At 42.8% G+C, this 22815-nt stretch overlaps 1 long non-coding RNA gene across 2 annotated transcripts in view; it reads right to left on the bottom strand.

Moving 5' to 3' along the window:
* The window catches only part of LOC106739819 (uncharacterized), a 137168-nt gene extending 114993 nt beyond the window's left edge, over window positions 1-22175 (bottom strand). Inside the window, exons 1-2 of one of the 2 annotated variants that reach the window (XR_009454994.1) lie at window positions 21921-22175; window positions 4320-4430 (exon numbers count right to left, since the gene is read on the bottom strand). This is a non-coding gene — a long non-coding RNA (uncharacterized LOC106739819). The remainder of the gene's footprint in view (window positions 1-4319; window positions 4431-21920) is intronic. The other variant, XR_009454995.1, reaches the window with a different exon arrangement.
* Between the last annotated feature and the right edge of the window lie 640 nt (window positions 22176-22815).

Raw genomic sequence — 22815 nt, 5'->3', positions numbered from 1 at the left:
GATTAGTACTGCAGAGTTGCTAATGTAAAGCTACTACCACATCTTGTTTGGGGTTGCTATTCCAGCTGCAGTCTCTTCACAATGGGCCCAGCAGATCTGATGGGAATCTTTAGATTCACTGAGCTTTGGATAAGGCTTCAAATTTACAGGAAGTTAGGGTCACTGGATCCCAGTAATTGTGAAAGTGGTACTTCCTCCCTTAGACCGTCTCCATCCAACCTTCTGGGTTTACCCATTCCTGATTTAATACTTAAGTGCCTGTTTGTAATACAGGGAAAGAAAAATTATGTTGCTATGGGAGATTTCAGTCTGTACCTGCAGTACTAAAGCAACGTGGGATCTTCTAAAAAATATAGATCTTTTTCTAACATAAATGGTATTGCACTACAATACTGTAATTCTCATTTGGACCTCATTATGATGAATAAAGAGGTGTTAAATCATGATACTTGAAGATGGCAGTAGTCTAGAAGCAAGTGGGAATAAATCTGATTGTATTCCATATAGGCAGAGAACAGTTCCAATCAATAACAGGGTTAGAGACAGACGTTATACATAAACCGGTTTAAGTATCAGAAACTGGTTTAAACCTGTAACAGAACAGAAGTTTAGTGCACACAAACCAGTTTCAAAATTCCTGAAATTGATTTAAGATAAACCTGGTTGAATGTAGTATCAGACTTAACTGACTTGGGTCAAACAGGTTTATGAAACTTCTGCCACAGACCCCTTCCTGGTTCAAGTTAATCACAGTCCCCCCAACATCCCATGCTCTGCAACTCTGGACTGGGCTTTGCTGTCTGTTCCAGCAGAGAAGGTTGGGGAGGGGGTAGCATGGAAGGCAGGGCTGGCCCCAACTTGGGTCTGGGGCCAGCAAGGGGAGTTAAACTTCCCTTCCCCCAAGTACAGAGCTGTCCTGTCCTGGCCTGCTAAAAATTTACTGCTGGCGGTGACTGTGGACTACAAATCCCAGAGGTACCTGGAAGCAGGAAGAAGTGATGATCAAGAGTTTTGCTGCTGTGACTCTTGACTGCAAATCCCAGTGACCTCAGGGATAGCAGGAAGAGGAAGCAAACACACAGCCCATGCTGATTATGTGCCAGAGAGCCATGCTCTAGAGCCTCACCACTCCTTCCTGCCCCCCGGCTTCTGGCCAGAGCCACTGCAGGCATATGGCTGTATTTCCTGAATCAAAAGTGAATGTCTGTCCAGTTGTTTCTCTGTTTAATCTCTGCAGGTTAGTCTAACCTGCAAAGACTAAATAGATTCAGCCTTGGACTTTTTAACTATCTGTACTAAGCCCAGAAGTTTCAGAATGGCTAACTTCCCAAATCTATGAAAAAATTTACCACTGAAAAATGTGTCAGCAAGCCATAATTAAACAATGAAGGAAGAGAAAACTATGGCAAAAAGTTAATACTGATTCAGGAGTAGCAGGAAGATAACAGGGATAAGGGTGAGAGAAAAAGATAATAGCAATAAGCAGAATTTTTTTTTAAGCATATTAGAAACAAATAGAACTGTTCTAATGGTATAGGCTGGAGAGGGTATTTTTTAAACTTTATTTATTAATAAATCCAATCCATTAAATAACAGATTTAACATTCAAAAACACATCTGATAACTCAAAACATACACAAAGACAGATATTAATCTTCTATCAACAGTGCTACCACAACCCAAACTAGTGTCCATGAAAGTCTTGTGCTCAGGGCTGGTCCAACCATTAGATGAACTAGGCAGTCACCTAGGGTGCCAAAATTATATGCAGAACAAAACAGGAACATCATTCTAAATAATAGCCCTGGCTGGCTACAGCTCTACCTTGGTTTAAGACATTTGGTTCGGTAAGGGGAAAAAGACCTTTGGAAAGATCTCAAAGGAAAGATCATTAGAATTGCTACTCTTACCTTTTCAACTCTCAAGCAGACTTATGACAAGAGCATACCACTGGCAACGTCATCCTAAAAGAGGAACCCCTATATCATCTTACAGCTCATGACACTAATTTTTTACACCTTCCTTACCCCTTCCAACCACCCTTCTTAAAATCTAAAGCACCCTTGATTTCATCAAGAGTAAGATGACCAAAATATGCCGACACCAGGTACAGATATGTATTGTGTCCATAATTCAGGAAACAGGCTTCAAGGCAGGAATTTCTTGGTTCAATTTTGTAGTAAAGCAGTAAAGTAATTGGTACATCATCACTTACTGAAAATGGTTCAAAGGACTGGAAAAACATATCTGCAATTCTCTCCTCTCATGAAAAAAGTAGTGAACATTTGGAAAATTTCCAAAACTGGAAAGAACTTGAACTGCGATTGAAAAGACAGAAAACTATTGATGAAGAAAATTTATGTGGGATCAAACAAGAAAAACACTGGCAGCAAATATTGAAGCAACTGATTGCTTTAGTGAGAGTTTTCGGTGGGCAAAACCTGGCATTCCTCAAGACAAATTAAAAATTATATAGCGCTGGTAATGGAGACTTCTTAAAATGTATTGAATACCGGGCTTTTGTTTGATCCAGTCATGAAGGAGTATCTGCACAAAATAAATGACCATGAAACACATGTTCATTACCTTGGAAAAAGGCTGCAGTTCAGAATGAATTGATTCAACTCCTAGCAAATGCTGTTAAAGAAAAAATCTTAGAAGCTGCCCATCCTGCAAAATACTTTTCAATAATTCTGGACTGTACACAAGATGTGAGTCAAGTTAAGCAGATGACAATCATTATTCGCTTTGTAGATGTGGCAAAAGCTGCAGATCTGGATAATGCTGAAGTGATCATAAAGGAACATTTTGGGGGGCTTGTACCATTGAAGGAAACAACTGGTGCTTTTATGACTGAAAGCATTCTACCAGAGCTGGAAGGAATGTCATCATCTGTTGAGAACTTATGTGGCCAAGGCTATGACAATGGGAGTAATATAAAGGATAAATAGTTTCATAGTTGATAGGGTCAGAAGGGACCCGAGCAGATCATCAAGTCTGACCCCCTGCCATGGGCAGGAAAGAATGCTGGGGGTCAAACAACCCCGACAAGGTGATTATCAAGCCTCCTTTTAAAGACCCCCAGGGTAGGAGTGAGCAGCACTTCCCTTGGAAGTTGGTTCCAGATCCTAGCTGCCCTGACTGTGAAGTAGTGCCTCCTGCTGTCTAGCCTGAACCTACTCTCAATTAACTTGTGGCTATTATTCCTAGTTACTCCTGGTAGTGCTCAGGGGAGCAGTGGTGTACAAAAGACAATGGTGTACAAAGGGAAATAATAAAAATTAATCTTTGCACCATTTTTGTTCCTTGCAGTACACACACTCTGAATTTGGTTGTCAATGATGCTGCCAGATGTTGTTTGGTGGCAAGCAGTTTCTTTGACCTAGTGCAATGCATTTATGCGTTGTTCTCAGGTTCAACATACCATTGGAAAGTTCTTAGTCACCAGCCTTCTCAAATTGTGAAACCATTGAGTGAACGAGATGGGAGAGTCAGATTCATGCCTTGAAGCCTCTTCGCTATGAGCTTGGCAATATCTATAATGCATTAACTAAAATTTCTGATGATACTACCCTCAGGATCATCTGGCAATACGACATGTGCTGATGCAGAAGCTGTTGCAAATGGCCTTTCCAAGCTCAAATTTGTGGTATAACATCCTTCTTCTGATCAGTAAGCAACTTCAGGCAAAGGACTTTGACATACATTCTGCTACCCAAAAACTGAAAAGTTTCTGGAGGAATGCAGGAGTCATAAAGGGTTTGAAAAGATACTGGTAGATGTTCGTGAGCTTGCTAAAGAGTTACAGCTACCAGCAAACTTTGAACCAGAATCAGTACGCATTTAGAGAAAGAAGCAGCAGTTCACATATGAAGCAAAAGATGTCAGTTTAGGACCCAAAACAAAAATGCAAAATAAACTTCTATTTTGCAGGCCTTGATAATGCAATACAGTCAGTTAAAGAGCTATTTGAAAAGATACAGTGGCTTGATTCAGTCTTTGGTTTCCTCTACGATGTTCAGTTTACAAAATAAGACATCAAAACAGATAATGGAACACTGCTTGAAGCTAGAGTCGGCATTACAACATGGAAATTCTAAAGATATTGATGCTACAGATTTGTGCAGTGAACTGCAGGTTATTTCACGATGACTTCCAAATGTCTTACACCTCGGGATGTACTGAAGTTTACTTCTGAACGTAAACTAACAGACAGTTTTCCCATCATCTTAATCGTTCTCCACATTCTCTTGACTCTCCCAGTTTCTGTTGCTAGTAAAGAGCGTAGCTTCTCAAAGCTAAAATTGATAAAGACATACCTTCATTCTTCTATGCTGCAAGAGAGACTTGTTGGACTGGCCACCATGTTGATAGAACATGAAATAGCTGGAAAACTGTCTCTTAAAGAACTTGTGTCTGAATTTGTGAAACTGAAAGAACAAAAAGCAAAGTTGTTATTTTTCACACAAATGTTCATGAGGATTTTCTTTTAATTGTACATATGTTATAATAAAGTCTATTACAGTTTTTGCAGTATAGTTGTGTTAGGGTTAATGAAAAGTGTGAAACAATCAATAAAAAAAAAATTGTTTTTATTCTTCATTTCAAATATCAAATAAGTACATGTAAGAGTTCATTCTAGACTTCTTATTTTCCTCTATACCGGAAGTGGTGGGGGCGCCGAGGTACACAGTTCACTTAGGGCACCGATTACCCTTCAACCAGCTCTGCTTATGCTCCCTTTTTCTCCTCCCCACAGTCTCCAACAGTTCCTCAATATTTCCACTGATGCCACGGCCCTGTGTTCCTTCATCTCTTTCCAATAATTCATCCCTCCTTTTCCCTAGAACTCTTCATAACACAAAACTCTTTATCTTCTACTCATCTCTGCTTTTAATTTTTAAAATTATTCAGAAATGTATTCTTAACTATTAACTCATGGAACTTGCACTTCAATATTCAAAAAAGTTTCTCAATTTCCCCTATGGAGGCAGAAGATGAATATTTTTTTAGCAAATTCCAAATATTTCTACCAGATTTGTAAGCAAGCAGCTTTTTGCCTTCTCCCCTAACACTGACTTGATAGGACAACTTTTCATTACTAAAACTTCCCAGACTTTTTTAAACCAGTAATTTTTATAGACAGATCTAGGATTTTGAAGAGGGGGGCATGGGTGGTATGATGCATCATCATATATAACACAACAAAACAAACTACACGCTCTACTAATATGTTAGAGGCCTAAGGGTATATTAATCAGTTCAAGATTGAAGCAAAAAGACTAGGGAAAAATAATCAAAACATGTTGTTTCTTTAGATCTGTTGTCCTTAGAATTAAATGCATACTTTTTTCAAATTCATAAAACAAAATCCAGCCTTCTTGAGCATTTTGACAGTGCTTCACTGAAAGCATTTCCACACCTAAATTGAAAAAAAATCCAGCTGTAGGTATACAGGATGTCTATACACGAGCATGGGGGCTGCTGGGATGTGCTGAAATTCCAGCATGTTGGAGCACACACAATTAATTAAATGAGCTTTTTTTTCAAGTGCCCCCACTGCCATTTTTAAGCGCAGGAATGCTGACACAGAAGATGTGGCAGCACTTTAATTAGAGAGGCTCTCAGAGCTGCTCTAATTAAAGCCCTCCCCCCAGAGCACATGTAAAAGGGCCCTTAGATTATGAGGGAACATTTCACTAAAAGAGAGCAGAGAAGAGCAAAAACTGTATGAAGGAGCAGTTTGCAGGCAAGAAGCGAACTGTGAGCCAAACAAACTTGCACCAAGATGGGGACACTGCAGTGCTGGGGCCAGAGCCCTTCCTGGTGCTTGGGACAGGGCCTGAAGGTTTTGTTGGTTCATTTATTTGTTGTGCAAAGACTGTGTTTTTATTTGGAGGGATGGCTGAGGAGCAACTCAGGAAGTAAAGCCAGCCTGCAGGAGCCAACAGGCTAAACCATCTCCTTACAATGAATTACATTTTTTGTGAATAATAGTAATTGCATACATGTAGTCTTTTCTAAAATATGTGACTTATAATGTCATGACATTCTGATTAAAATAATTATCCCAATATAATATCAATAAAACTCACACTAAACACCTTAAGAACTCGAGAGATTTTAAAAGAGAACCAACGGCTTAAGCTGAAGCCAGACAAATTCAAGTAGGAAACAAGAAACAAGGTTTCAAGGCTGAACATGATTAATCAATAGAATCAACTCTTAAGGGGCAATGAAGATTCTCCATCCCTTGATCTCTTCATACCAAGACTGGAGGACCTTCTGGAAGATGCACTTGAGCTCAATAACTTGTGTTTGGCTAAACACAAATGTAACTGGGTGAAATTTAAGAGCTTGTGATATTCAAAATATCAGACTAGATAATCCGAGCAGCATAACCAGAGGGCTAGGAGGAACAGAGGCAAGTGGGGAAGCAGCCCTGGGTGCTCCCTTTGTGAGCAAGTGGCACAAAAGTACTGCAACCACAGAGCTGCCTAGCTATACCTCTGGATGATCTAATCCTTAAGCCAGTGATTCTCAACTGGGGTGCCATGACACCCTGGGTGTCATGACACCCTGGATGTCTTGAGATCCTTTCACGGGTGTCATGGGATGCCATACAATGTTAGCAAAACAGTGGTTCTCAAACTTTTTAGACTTAAGGCACCCTCAGAAAATGTTCTCTTAGTCTCTCTTTTTTTTTTTACTAAGGAAAAATAATACAGAAATTATTATTTTGCAAACAACTCTGAAGGACTGCAACAAGTCAGAATGTATTTAACACTATAGATTTATAATGCATTGGAGTGTGGGTGGTCTTGCCTAGGAGTTAGCTATCCAAATCACATATGTAGTCCAGGTTGGTTCCCCAGGAGCTGGAGCCCATAGGGGTCTGGTTTTGGAAGGCTGGATTCAGAAGTCATAGCTGAAGTCAGGATAAGCAGGGATCAGAAGCTGAAGCCTCAGACAAGTTAAGCTGAGTGTCAATACCTGTGATGCTTAGGGTGTGGTATAGGGGAGGAACAGAGCCATATAATTAGCCCTTAAAGCTACAGGTGCCCTGCAGAGGCCTGGCCAGGCCAAGAGGGCCCACTGAGCCTGAGAGCATAGTTGAGGCCAGTGGGGTAAACAGAAACCCTGGTGGGGATTTAACTGGACTGGGGCTCACACTAAAGCCTGTGGGCAGCCTCCCTTTTAATCCCATAATTACATCAAGGTGTGGCAGGAGAGACAGAAGGGAGGGCACCCTAGAGGCAGAGCAGGGCACAGATGTACAGCCACCAAGGGGCTTCACAGCTGCCCCTCCAACCCTGATGTGCTACACTTAGGCTTTATTAATAAACCCATGTTAGTCTGATGAAGATATCCTTTTCTTAGTCACTAGGGGTTCCTGTAGACATGTGGGATGCCTGCTCTGACACGTAGTTATAGTGCCTCGGAGCAGACCCAATTAATTGAGTCTGCTGGAGAATGCTAATTATCATGCTCCAGCAGCCTTGGCATCTTATGTGTTCAGCATCCCTGTGCTTCAAAATGATGACAGGGTACTTTAACTAAAGGTTGCTTGAGTTTTAGTTAAAATGCCCCCACTGCCATTTTGAAGTGTGAGATGCTGAATACATATGACGCTGCAGGTGCTTTAATTAGAGCAGCTCCCAAGAGTTGCTACTGGTCAGAAAATTTTGCTTTCCACAGATACTGATTTCTTCAGGTTAACAGAGAAGGCAAAGTATAGTGTTGCCTACAGCAGGTTATTGCTGCCCACGGACCAGTAGAAGTTGGGGACCACTGAACTAGGAAGTGTACATATACCTTGGGGGAAGTCCTAACCTCAAAATAACTCTTACTGAGCTCAGTGGGCCAATGACTTCACCTTCTAGGTAGCTGCTTCAAGTCCATCTAGGCTTACCATATTTCTAGTCCAAAAAAGAGGACACTTGTCATCGGGTAGCAGGGGGAATATGATGGGGGGGGGGGGCAGTGACATGCCAGTGCCCTGCCCCTGCCTATTCTGTTGCCTCTCACTGACAAGCCATATCCCACCCCCAGCCCTGCTGCTGCCCCACTCCAGACCCACTGACCCCAGCCCTGCCAGTGCCATGCAGCCATGCTCATGCTGTGCTGCCAAGTGTGCCTGCACGGCAGCACATGCCACACAGCTTAGAGGGAACGCTGGGGAACATGTGACCCACAACGGCTGTGGAATCAGAAAAAATATATGCCTTAAACTTTGATTATTTTAGTTATAAGATGATATAACCGCTTTGTGTAGAATTGCTGGCTCTGTAAAGTAGAACAGATAAGGGCAAGTGTTTGTTCTTTGTAACTCTTCTGCAACTGCTTCGCTCACTGCGGCCTTGAAGGTAGAAAAAAAGTATGTACAAAGTAGATTTCCAGGTGCAAGAAGGAGGTTTGTGAACTAACCTCGCCTCCCCCATAAGTTCCCATCCTAATTACAGCAAAGAAATAATGAAGTAATATTATAGCTGCTTTTCATGCTAATTTCACTATATGATCACGCGAGTTGTAAGCGACTGTTCAAAAGTATATAAGCCTCCTGATTTTGCTCTTGGGGGGGACCCCTTCCAAGTGCTTGGGAAATCCATGTCACTTTGGAACTCCCCCCTACAGCTGTAGTTTCTTTTGAATAAAAGCTTCTGCTGACCTGACCCAAAAGTACTCTGTGTGTGTTTCCATGACAATTCCTGGTGCCGTGACTCGGATCCAGAACACAGGCTGAGGAAGGAGGACCGCAGGCTGCCCCCCCCCCAAACCCTGAGGCGCCAAACTTGAGAGGTAAGAGACCTAATTCAAAATCTCTATTGGGGTTTCAGAGGAGGACTGCCTGTAGGCTCCCAACTTGGCCGTGGTAACTGGATCTGAACCTTGTTAAAACAGGTCAGTCTGCACCTTACTGCCGGCTAAAATTTTCTGTCTGGTAAAGGATCCCATTTTGTGTCTGGTAACGTACGTTTTAGGGAGAAACTGTTTGAGGCACCTTCATCCAACAGCACATCAGGCTTGTAGTTAATTAACTAAGGCGGTGTGGGGTAGGAAGTCTGGCTGACTGAATAAATGTGCATGTGTGTGTGTATTTAGAAATATGAGCCACTAACCAGGACTGAGACTACGGTTGGGCTCAGCCGCCCCAATTCTGCCTGACAGGGCAGTTTTGAAAGCAAGGGGGCCCAACTGGAGCCTCGTGACCCAGTGGACAGGGCGTCTGAGTGATTTTGTCTTTTCCAAACCCCTTGTCCCAGTAGCTTCTGCCGAAAGCAGGAGTGAAAGTATCCCTCTAGTGTTTCCCTCCCCATTTCCATTTTATGAGCCGGTGTCGGGTCAGAAGCCTTTTGTCTGGGCAGTGAAAAACTGTGGGGCAAGGCACTGAGCGGCCCGGACATCCTAAATAAGCCTCTCCTACGTCTCCCTGTGTGACTGAAAATGGGAACAAGTCAGTCTAAACAGGTTCCTGTCCCCCCTAAGGGGACTCCGGCGTACTTTATGTACACACACTATTCTCCCGAGACTTGCAAGTACCTGGATAAGTGGAACTGGTATACTAGGGATGATCCTGTGAAACATTTTCCACAGGAAGGAACATTTGATCAGGATAAAATAGTGCACTTGAGAGGGGCGTTAGAGTCCCGTGGATCCAAAACACCACAAAACCAGTGGGACGCTTTCTTTTATTGGTATGATGAAATGTCCAAAAGGTGGACAGAATCTCAAACTAGGAGCCTAAAAGACTCTCAAGAAAAATTAAAACAGCAGTTAAAAGCTGTTTGGGAGAAATTGGCTGCTCCCCCAAATTACACGCTGGCCACCGCTCCGATGTATCCAGCATTGCCCGGGGCACCCCCACCACCAGAGCCAGCAGAGGATATCCTTGACCTTTGTTCGAACCCTGCTCTCCTGGGACTCCCACATCAGCAACAACCGGTTCAACATCAGGCTGCAGCCCAGGCTAGTGACCCATTAGCTGAAGCTCCTTCAGTAAATCCTTCCACGGAGCTTAATAGTCCGGACTCATCCACCATATCTGCCACTCAATCATCACCAGTGTGGCAATTTACTCCTGGGTCACAACCCACCACAGGTGTATTTAGAAGAATGGGAATAGGCATGGAAAGATCTCCCATCAATCTGAGATCCCGAACTGCACAAGTTTACCCCCTAAGACAAATGCCAGGCATTGGCACTGATGGACAAAATATAGTAACTGTGCATGCAGCCTGGACTCCAGGTGATCTCTACAATTTAACTCAAAAGTTCCCAAAAATCAGGGAAGACCCAGAAAAATTTCAGGAAGAATTGCAGACTGTTATAAATTGTTATAATCCAACATGGGCTGACATTAATCAGCTCATGTGATCCATTTTGCCCAAGGAAACTATGCTACGTCTGTACGCTGCCTGTACTTGGCCAGATCAAAACTCAGGGATTGGCCAAGACTTTATTGACAAGAGAAATGCTTTGGTTCAGGCAGTTCTCACAATTTGCCCGAAAAAGGCAGACTGGACCAAAATAAATACCTGTAAACAAAACAAAAATGAACACCCCAGTGACTATTTAGAACGCCTCAAACAGGCATTTGAACGATACTCAGGAATGGATAACCCAGTCGGAAATGCTAAACAAGCAATAGTGGCAGCATTCGTCCAGGGACTTAACCCTAAAATTGCTGAGAAAATTCAAACAGTAATTATTGGCTGGGAAACTAAAGATTTGACCGAAGTCCTTGCTGCGGCTAACCATTTTCATAACAAATTGGAACGGTCTAAAGACAGTGCCGAGTTTAAGTTAATGGCCTTACAGATTTCTCAGTTGCAGGGTCCAGGTAGAGGAAGGGGACGAGGACGGGGAAGGGGAGGCCTGGGTAGATTCAGGGGAAGAGATAGATCCTTGAGTCCACAAAACCCAGGCTATGGGAACCAATGTCATTATTGCAAGCAAGAAGGACATTGGAAATCAGAACGCCCCAACTGCCCCGGCCAAGGACCCAGCCCCCAGCCCCCACCTCCACTTCCTGTCAATTTTCCCAGTGTTGAATAGGACAGCCTGAGGGACAGTGACATCATTGCTCCTTTGCTTGCTACTGACCAATCTGGTCTGTTTGTTGAATGCCTTATTTCTGGTAAACCTGTCTCCTGTCTTGTCGACACCGGAGCGTCCCGCTCCACACTAAAGGCTGCTAAGTTTCCTTTTCTACCTTATTCTCCTGAAACTGCAAATGCTGTCGGTATAGGCGGACAACCTATCCCACATCCAGTCTCTGAACCTGTCTCCATCTCTATTGGCCCTTTGTCTGAAAATCATGCCTTTCTTCTTAGCCCCTGTGCACCTGTCAACCTTCTTGGTAAGGATTTGCTGTGTAAACTGGGATGCGTGATTTATTGTAGCCCAGATGGTGTTTACCTTGAGGTACTGGAACAGAGGGAAACTGAGCTTGTGGCTTTGCTAACCCAGGAGTACTCTGATCCTGAAACTTCCTACTTGCAAGAGGAACTGTTGGCACGAGTACCTCCACAGCTGCGGTCCACCCATGCGAATGAAGTGGGGCACATGCTGAGTGCTGAACCAGTGCGTATCATCCTGAACCCTGCCAAGCCACTTCCTCGTGTCCCACAGTACCCCATCTCAAAGGAAGCTGAGGAAGGGATCAAGCCTGTCGTTTCCTCACTCCTTGAGCAAGGGATTATTGTCCCAATACGCTCCCCTTGCAACACACCTATCCTACCTGTCAAAAAACCTGGTAAAGATACGTATCGCTTTGTGCAAGATCTTCGAGCTGTAAATGCCGCTGTTTTACCCGCTTTCCCCGTGGTCCCTAACCCTGCCACTATTCTTTCCTGTATCCCTTCAGATGCTACATATTTCACAGTAGTGGATCTTTGTTCTGCTTTTTTCTCTATCCCCGTTCATAAGGATAGCCAGTATCTGTTTGCATTTACTCATCAGGGATTTCAATATACTTGGACAAGACTCCCTCAGGGATATACAGAGTCCCCAACCCTGTTTTCCCAGATCCTAAAAAAAGATTTGGATCCTATCATGTTCAAAGGGGGGTCCACCCTTGTTCAGTACGTTGATGATCTATTGTTAGCCTCACCCACTTTGGAGGCCTGTAAGCAAGATACTTTGACACTCCTCACAGCTTTAGCTCAGAAAGGCCACAAGGCCTCAAAATCTAAATTGCAGCTCTGCAAGTCTAAGGTACATTATTTAGGGCATGATATCTCAGCAGGAGAACGACACCTTTCCCCTAGTAGAGTTGAAGCTATCCTCAACATTCCCAAACCTATGACTAGAAAACAGATGAGGGGATTCTTAGGTGCAACGGGTTATTGTAGACAGTGGATCCTGGGTTATGCTGCTTTTGCAAAACCCTTGCAAGCATTCACTCATGATACCACCCCGGAACCCCTCCCTTGGACTCCTGAAGCCGAACAAGCATTTGTGGCCCTTAAGCAAGCCCTCACTCTTGCTCCCGCTCTTGGGCTTCCTAATTATAAGAAACCCTTTACCTTGTTTTGTCATGAACGGGAAGAAATCGCTTTAGGAGTACTCACTCAGCTGCATGGTGAAAAGCATCGCCCAATTGCATATTACAGCTCTGCCCTTGATCCCGTAGTTGAGGGACTTCCTCCTTGCCTCCGTTCAGTTGCAGCTGCTGCCTTGTTGGTTGAAAAGGCAGATTCTCTAGTTTTGGGACACTCTTTAACCGTTACAGTTCCACATGCTGTGATGGCCCTTCTGCTCAAGGGCAAAACTCAGCACATTTCCAATTCCCGTCTTATTAAATATGAGAAACTTCTACTGTCAGCTGCAAATGTAACCTTAAATCGCTGTTCAATTCTGAATCCTGCGTCACTTCTGCCTATTGCCTCTGATGGTGAGCCTCATGATTGCCTGTCTATCACAACTCAATTGTTAACCCCTCGAACTGACCTCAAGGACATTCCTATCCCGAACTCTGACCTTGTTTTGTTTGTTGATGGTTCCTGTCTTAGAAATGATGCAGGCAAATTAGTTGTGGGATATGCAGTATGCACTCAGTATGCTGTTTTGGAAGCCTATTCTTTACCCCAAGCTCGTTCTGCTCAAGTTGCTGAACTCATTGCTTTAACACGTGCTTGCATTCTTGCAAAAAATCAAACCACAACCATTTATACTGACTCTAAGTATGCTTCTGGTGTTGTTCATGATTTTGGACAAATCTGGAAACAAAGAGGGTTCCTCACTTCATCAGGGACCCAAATCAGTCATGGTTGTTATGTAAAAACGCTCTTAGAAGCTGTTCAATTGCCTCTTGCTATTGCTATTGTTAAATGTAAAGCTCTTGAGAAACCCTTTGATGATGTCACACGAGGAAATGATCTGGCAGACCGTTCTGCCAGAAATGCGGCCCTTTCTGACCCACAGGCTCCTAACTCTGTTTTTGTTTGTTTTTCAGCAGACCAGTCTCTTTTGGCTAGCCTTTCAAGTCTGGCCCTTCTTCAAAATCAGGCCCCAAAAAAGGAAATAAATGACTGGCTGCGTGCAGGATGTTCACTGCACCCCGACTCTCTCTGGCGCTCCCCGGACGGCTGCCTCGTGGCGCCTAGAGAGCTTTTGCCACATCTTGCTCGTTTAACCCACTCTGTGGCCCATACGAGCAAAGGAGGAATGATTGCTACAGTACAAAAAAATTGGTTTGCCCCAAATTTTCCTTCCATGGCACAACAGTACTGTAGCTCCTGTCCCATCTGCTTAGCTCACAACATTGGGCAACGGGTAAAAACGACACCCGCAGCCCATCCTCCTCCATGGGGACCGTTTGTAAATCTGCAAATTGATTTTGTGCAGCTACCTAAGTGCTGTTCTTATGAGTACATTCTTGTTATTATTGATGTGTTCTCTGGATGGGTGCAAGCCTACCCAAGCGTACATGCTGATTCCATCACTGTAGCAAAGAAATTGCTCAAAGAATTCATCCCTAGATTTGGATTGCCCCTCACAATAGATAGTGACCGCGGCACCCATTTCACAGGACAGATAGTAAAAAACATCTGCCAAGCACTCAACATACAGCAACACCTACACTGTAGTTATCATCCACAATCAAGTGGTGCTGTAGAACGTAAAAACTCTGATTTAAAAACGCGCATTCCGAAGATTTGTGCTGAAACAGGCCTCAAATGGCCTGATGCACTGCCCATTGCTCTTATGCACATTAAAAACACTGTTAACAGAAAACATGGCCTAACCCCTTATGAAATACTCATGGCACGACCCATGAGGATGCCAGCTACACCACCTGTTTCCCCTCACCAAACAGACCTACAATTAACTGATGAAACTGTACTAAATTATTGCAAGGCATTAATAAAGTATGCCAGGTCTGTTCATTCACAGGTCCAAGAAGCCTTACCTCAACCACCGGATGTTCCCTGTCACAACCTCGAACCAGGGGATTGGATCTACGTAAAGGTCTATCAACGGAAAAATTCACTTCAACCCAGATGGAAAGGACCTTTCCAGGTACTTCTGACCACTAATTCTGCTGTTCGTTGCCAAGGTCACCAAACGAGGACTCACGCCTCGCACTGCAAGAAGGTATCACCTCCATTGGACCCCGAAGCAGCTGTATTCCAACCAAGGTTGGGATCTTTCCCTGAGGCCAAGGACAAAGACCCTCAGGACCTCACTCAGGCAAGTGAGGAGCATCAGGGTGCAAGTGATAGTAACCTCTCCCCTGCACCCAATACCTCAGCCCAGCCGGATTCATCAGTTGAAGAACGAAGATATCGTCTTCGGCCTCGAAGAAAGTGAATGCTCCCATTCGGAAGATCACCACCTCGATCAAGACCAAGAGCCGACATTATCAGTCCTTTAGGTAACTTGAGCCCAGAGAACGAAAAAAGACTTTGGCTGCCATCCTGGGTTTGGCTGGTAGTGTTCTTTTTCTTACTGGTGCTGGTTATGTTTGTTGTTAAGATTCTTTGTCCCTCCTGCACTGATATCCTTATATATCACACTTGGGTATCTCAGTATCACCCAAGGGGGGTGGGAGAAATATTTGTATTTGCAGATCTCCCGTACGGTGGCTCAAGCTGGAAATAAAAGTGACTGCTGGATATGCTCTCACAGCCCAGCACACCTACACCAAGGAATCCCAATGATCGGAGTACCAATATCCCTCCAGCAATGGGGAACAATAAACGGCGGCTTCGTTAGACTCTACTCGTTAGCTGCCCATCGGTCCGCTCCTAAAGAATGGAGGGCCGCCCCTGCTAACTGGATCATCTCCCCAAGAGTAGAGGCGCCTTTCTGTTACAGATCCAACAACACCAGAGCTTATAATAAAGCCACACCTGTAGGACACTACCCTCATTGCCTAACTACTCTAGATTATAGCCCTAGTAGCACCAGTGGAATCCTGTTGGGTAACGTACCCTCTCTCAATTGTACAGGATTCATGGTCTACAACTTTTCTAAGGAACCTCATGTTGCTCTCATTGCAAACAGATCGGAATTTTACATTGACTCCAATTTTACTTCTTGTAATATATCTCGGTCCAGCAGGATAGCAGCTGAACGTGGTCCGTCCTATACGATACATATCAATTGAAAGTGCCGGATATGACACAACAACTGTCGAGATTTGAGTACCCTTTCTGCCCCAGGCCTTTACTGGCTCTGCGGAAACAGGGCTCATAAAATCTTGCCCTGGAATTGGGTGGGGGCATGCACTCTTGGACGTGTTATCCCTGGTTTCGAAATGCATAGTGCAATATATCTGGAACAAGTAAAAAATTTCAACCATCACATGAAAAGGGCGGTTAACCCCTTAGCTACCAGAAACACAGGGTTCCATCGATTTGTGAGAACCTTCATACCGTGGCTTGGAGTAAGAGAATTGGAACTAGCCATAATTAACATTTCAGCCACAATGGAAGCTATGGGAAATGCCACTGCGGATGCAATTCAGGCTCTGCAAAAAGAGATCTCCCACATCTCACAAGTAACTATACAACACCGCATAGCCCTAGATTACCTATTGGTATCCCAGGGAGGAGTATGTGCCTTAGTAAACTCCACCTGTTGTGTCTATGTCAATCAGGACATGCGAATCGAAACTGACATTCGCAAAATCCGAAATCAGTTAAGGGTCCTACATCAAGTGGCCTCAGAAAATACTGACTGGGGTCTAGAAGAAATGTGGTCTTGGCTAACCTCCTGGCTCCCAGATTTTGGGGCCCTTGGCAAAAAAATCCTGTATGGAATATTGTTTGTCTTGATAGTTCTGATAATGTTCTATGTCTTAGTGCAACTGATCCTCTGCTGCGTGAAAGCCAGCAGGGGAAGCTTTAGCAAGGCAAGAAAACCCACAGCAGAGTCTAGAATAATGGTGTTACAAAAGTGTGAGCAGATTAAAAGAAAACATGAAAGGCTGCATGATGAAATAGAGGGGCTCATGAAAATGGAAATTTAAGGCTAAAGTGAGACTAAATAGTCTCAAAGGGGGGGGCTGTGGAATCAGAAAAAATATATGCCTTAAACTTTGATTATTTTAGTTATAAGATGACATAACCGCTTTGTGTAGAATTGCTGGCTCTGTACAGTAGAACAGATAAGGGCAAGTGTTTGTTCTTTGTAACTCTTCTGCAACTGCTTCGCTCACCGCGGCCTTGAAGGTAGAAAAAAAAATATGTACAAAGTAGATTTCCAGGTGCAAGAAGGAGGTTTGTGAACTAACCTCGCCTCCCCCATAATTCCCATCCTGATTACAGCAAAGAAATAATGAAGTAATATTATAGCTGCTTTTCATGCTAATTTCACTATATGATCACGTGAGTTGTAAGCGACTGTTAAAAAGTATATAAGCCTCCTGATTTTGCTCTTGGGGGGGGACCCCTTCCAAGTGCTTGGGAAATCCATGTCACTTTGGAACTCCCCCCTACAGCTGTAGTTTCTTTTGAATAAAAGCTTCTGCTGACCTGACCCAAAAGTACTCTGTGTGTGTTTCCACGACACAGCTAATCACCTTGCCCCCTGCTCCCAGCCAGAAGTAGCCAGATGAAGATCACAGAAAACCCAAATGTGTTGCTCTTATTTTAAAAACCCACCCGGACACAGCACAGGGGTCCAAAAATGAGGACATGTCTGGGAAAACCCAGACGTATGGTAACCTTAAGTCCATCAGAGCAACTGGACAGAATTTAAAAGTAGGGTGGAGGACCTTGCTCTGGCTCTTTATAGTGATGTTGAGATGATAAAGGATGTAGCATAAAACAGCAGAGAGCCTCTCAGTACAGCTGTTAATTGCCTAAAGGGCTTTTTTTCCTAATTGGTACCATTTCTCCTTGTTCAGTGTTTCCTAAAGTCATGTAAATTAGAGAGAGAGTAAGACATATTCCCTTAAAAAGGAATGATACTTGGTGTGGCGTTATTTGTGATCATATTCATGCTGAAAAGTTTGTGGCACCTCAAACAACTTTGAGGTGCCACAAACTGCACACGCATGCTCATCCAGACACACCCGTTGAGGTTATTCTGCTTCTGGTACCCAAGCTAGCTGGGGTCTGTCTGCAAAGCACTGCATTATTTTGTGCAGATATAGTCCAACTTCTGCTTTCAACTCACACCCTTACATCTAAGGGACTCCTCTTGGCTTTCCTTAGGAAAGCCAATTGCTCAGATATCTCTCTGAATACTGGGATTTGTTTTGATTCAGAGTGATTTAACCCTTGGAATTTAAAATGTTTATGACATTTTGAAATATTACTACTAAGAAATACAATAGCCAGAAGCTTAACATAAATACATTGAAATAAAATGATCCCTTCAGCCTCCAGCCCATAAAGGATATAAAGTGAGAAATTGTAGGACTGTTTACCTCATGAAAAGGAGAGAGATTAGACATACAAACACAGCAAGGAACTAAGAGGTTTCCTCTGCCCTGAGAAAAAAATCTGAACCCAGTGTACTGAGGAAGGTCTTATTGCAGTTAATAGCTGAATATAGATGTATATAGATACTGCTTAATGCTATTCCTGAACAGGAGCTTCAGTTAACACTCTGATGTTGTTAATACAACTCAATTTTTGACTTGACAGTCATTAGACAGCTGGTCTGCTACTTATCAGTCTGATAAGTATTGTTTCATCTTTTGCCATGGTCACCCATTGGCTCTCATATGTTGAGTGCATGGTTTGATCTGCTTCTGGACAGAGACCTTGTTTTGTTTGCAAAGCACCTAGCACAGTGGGATTCTGATCTGAGACCAAGATCCCTAAACACTAGCTAAACACAAGGCACAACTACACATGTAATTAATTTGAAGCAATAAACTCTGGCACCGAGAGTTTATTGCTCCCAGGCACACCATTTGAACATGTGCCCAAACTGCACTATGTTGAGTCAGGTCAGAGCAGCCCTGGCTGGTAGGGGCCTGGAGAGGGATGGGGCAGCCTGCCAGCCTAGGGCTGCTCTGACCTACCTCGATGTGCTGTGGAAGAGCTGGCTAGGGCAGGAGGGTGCTCCAGTGTGGGGCTAGCTGGCAGGCAGCCCCCACACTCAAGCACCCTCATGCCCCCAGCCTGCCCCGTCAGCACCTACGTGTATGTTGTGGTGCACTAAAAAACTCTGCCACAGGATAGTACTTGTAAACACAAGTTTACAAATACTAAATAATAAACTCATAATAGCCTAATAGGGCCACACACATAGACATGAAGACTTTACTGCAGAGCTAATTAGTCAGTTCCACAGTAAGCATCTTGTGTAGACATGCCCACAAATAAAGACATGAATGGGAAGCATTAAAATATTGAAGAGACACTAATTCAGGCATGACAGCTGATGAGCTAAATGACCTCATGGAAATTTAGTGACTGGTAAATGGATATAACAACCTACAAATATTCAAAGAGTGTAGACATTGAATAATGGGGACAAATTATGTTGAGAGGAACATAGCTAGGGATACCATAATATAATTAAGAAAAATAAAATTATTGCGTAAATACTACAAAAAAAACCCAAAACAAACAAACAAACAAACAAACAAAAACCCTGTGAAATATCACTGCAAATACTAAATTTACTTCAATATTGTATGCATCTTTTCCCCAAAAAATTAGCCATCCAAAATTGGAGGGGTGTTTTTTAAGTGAGGAGGCTGATTTCTATGCCAGAATGGAGGTATAGGGGCTCAACTCAGCTGCACAGCAAACGGGCAGAGTCCTATCATCAGCGGGCTTATCTACACCAGCCCTTTCCTGTAAAGCTGGCTAGTTAGTATTCCTCAGCTGAGGATGTTCTGACCTGGTTCTATGTGCTGTGGTGTTGGGTGCATGTGTTAACACGGTGCCTTGGAGCAATAAACTCTGGCATGAACTGCGCCAGAGTTTATTGTGTTATACATATGTGCAGATGCGCCCCGTGTCATTCAGCCTGTAGCTGCGGCTATACAGTTCAAAGTTTAGCCCTAGCAGAAGCTTTTGTTTTGGTTCATCCAGCTGAATTCGGAAGCAGCTGAAACATGTTTAAATTTCAAGCAGTTCATCTGCAACCGCAGATCAAGTGGAAGCTAGACTAAATCACATAAACTGTGGGGTTTTCCTCTCTAGAGCTGGTCAGACATTTCATTACACTAATATTTTTCAAATGTATTACTCCTTTCTTTTCAGTTAAAAATCATTTGTATACTTTGTACATATTCATTATCCATAAATATTTATCCAATAGTTCAGAACAAATATTTAAAGACTATGGGTTGCTTGCAAACTGTTCCCATCAGCTATGCTCTTTATATTGTTTGCTACCTCAGTACATAATATTTATTGTGTTCTCTATATTTGATGAAAAACTTTAAACCCAGGAGAACTAACAGTAAATGAAAAGAAAAATCTGGCTTATGTTTTCAAATAAATTGCTACTTGTTCTTCTATGTTACACAATTTTGCAATAATCCCTTTGCTTTTAGCTAATAAAATGACTGTCTGCTATTATTTTTTTTAATTTATTTACTATGACACTGACTAGTCATAGCACTTCCAGTTTCTATCACACTGTGATCATGTAGGTATGTATGTATGTACCTACATGAAAAATCAAAGAAAAACATAATGCACATAATCTCAGTAATAGATAGGAAAGACAATCCTCCAAAATCCTTTGAAGATTTTACACTTTGAATCCTGAGATTTGACTATCTGTGTTAAATTTTCATAGTGGCAAAATCTGTTAATGGTTATATTATCATCAAGAACTTTTTAAAAATATCAAGGAGTGCTAGCAAAAGGCTTATGAGCCACTGAAAACCTCTAGTGTCAAGACCGACATGCTCAGTCTGGGTCTTTGTATCAGGACAATTTCACCTGGTAAGAAGTAGCATTTCCTTCGAATTTTTTTCTAAATATTTTTAGGTATTAAAAAAGAAACAAAGTCTAGGTACACATTGTTTGGAAACATGAAAGATTATGCTGATAAATTTAACTGCTGCAATGCAAGAAGCTGATCTAATGTGTAATAGTAGAAAAGATAGACATGGTTCCTAACAAGCAGGGAGAAATTAAGCTTTTAAATAATCTATTCAAAGTGAAAAACTAAACCAATGACAAGAAAAAGAATGGGTGCATCCCTCTCTCACAAGGTAGACATGTGAAAATAACCTGCCTTCACTTATTATACTGTAGAGATCAGAACACTCAGTTATGTGCAGGAAATGTTGCCCGATATGATTAGGAAACCTCTTTTCTGAAGCTGTTAGAGCTAGTCATCTTTCCCAGTTTTAAACTAGAGAGTATGTGAAGGGCTGCTTATTAATCTCTAAGGGCATTTGCTACAGCTGCTTCAAAAAACCCAGGAAAATAATTTTGCAAAACATTCCAAACTTTCAAAGGGGTTTCCATTATGCAGGGGTCAGGAGAGCCCTATTTTTCATTGTTTGGATTTTTTCAGTAATTTTTAAAATCAAAATAATTTCTGAAATCATTAGTGAATGTGTTAGTTGACTGGAAATAATATTTTCTTACCAACAATAATCTTAAAAAAATACTTTAACAATATTTAAATTAAGTGTTGCTAAAAAATTGCAGATATGATCACTTATTTACAAAAAGCTTCATTTCATAAAAATCCATGTTCTTCATCTTAGCCAGCAATATAAACTTTTTTATTAAGTAAAAAAAAAATGTATGCTATATGTTGCAGCTGCTGCAATTTGAGGGCCAGACTCTGTCACTCTTAGTCCTATTGAGTAATACCCAAATTCTTTAAATAATCCCATTGAACTCAATGGACCTACTCAGGGAGTAAGATACAACTTGTTGTAATTAATAGTGGCACAATCTAACCTTAAGGTCATTTTAATAAGTATTTTTGTGCCTTACTATTTCCTAAAGCCTTTTTTATAATACATTCCATAAAAATATGCTCCAGAAAGATGACGTTTGCCCAGTTCCAAGTATGCCAGATATTTGAAAATACTGAGAAACAAAGCATGCTTCTGCTTGTGCAAGAGATGGAAATACCCAGTAGAACCTTCAGGACAGCATTGTAAAACACCAAATATAACCAGCCCAGATGAGTCTCTGGTTTACTTACACTGGCTTTATGCTGTTGAAAACTGTCACAGATCGTACAACTTTTCAGGGAAAAGTCTGTCATATGACTTCCCAAAAGACTCCCCGTATGAACCCCTCTCCTGAAGACACCTTTAGAACATCCTGGGTGTAGTTTCTTGAGGGACAAGCCTTTGGCTCTATAACTCTGGCTCTTTTCTGTCTCCGGCTTTCCTTGTGGTCTAAAACTCCCACATCTCAAAGGCTAGGTACAGACAGTCAAAAAGCATAAGTCTGAATTGATTCAATCTTTGCAGGTTAATCTAAACTACACAGATTAAATTGAGACAGAAGTAAGCAGAAATTTACCTTTGAATCAGGAAATACAGCCACATACCTGCGGTGGCTCAGGCCAGAAGCTAGGAGGCACTGAAGCCCAGCTCTCTGGCTGTGTGTTCACTTCCTCTTCCTGCTGCCCCCGAGAGCTCTGGGATTTGCAGTCCAGAATTGTAGCAGTAGGACTCTGCAGGGTTGCTTATCACTTCCTCTTTCTGCTTCCAGGTGAGGTGCCTCTGGGATTTGTTGTCCACATTTGCAGCCAGCAGTAAGGTTGGAAAGAGGAAGGGGTGTTTAGCCCCACTCCCTGGCCCCAGACTTCAGGTGGGGTTTTTCTGGGGGGGTAGTTCCTCCGCCCCCCCAACTGAGCTGTATCCTCACCCCGGTTGGCCCCTCTCACCCTCTTCTCAGCTAGCCCTCACTCACTGCTCCAGCTATTAAGTAGAGTGCGGGGGGGGGGGGGCAGCCCCTCTGAAGCAGAGAGCACAGCGCAGAGCTGGAAAGCATGCCAAGATGACTGTGATTTAACTTGAACCAAGAAGGGGTCTGGGACAGAAGTTTCATAAACTGGTTTGACCCAAATCAGATCTGATACTACATTCAACCAGGATTATCTGAAACAATTTCAGCCATTTTGGTAAGAAAATGTTGATAAGAAGAGTTTTATGTGCACTGAGTTTCTGTTCTGTTACAGGTTTAAACCAGTTTCTGATGATTTATACCAGTTTATGTGCAACTTCTGTCCCTAGCCAAAAAGTTCCTCCTTTTGGTCAGCTCATAGGCAGGGGGGTGTTTTCTCCTTTAAAGGAGGCGGGGGATCAGAGTGCCAATGTCCCAAACAGCACAACAGACTGGTCAGCTTCAAACAGTTTTGGGGCCGTTGCAGTTCCCTCTGTCCTTCCCTAGACTTCATCTTGCGCTCTCTAGG

This window comes from Alligator mississippiensis, chromosome 1, assembly GCF_030867095.1.
Source record: "Alligator mississippiensis isolate rAllMis1 chromosome 1, rAllMis1, whole genome shotgun sequence".
Taxonomy (NCBI): Eukaryota; Metazoa; Chordata; order Crocodylia; family Alligatoridae; genus Alligator; species Alligator mississippiensis.
This window is presented reverse-complemented; position numbering and strand designations above follow the sequence as displayed.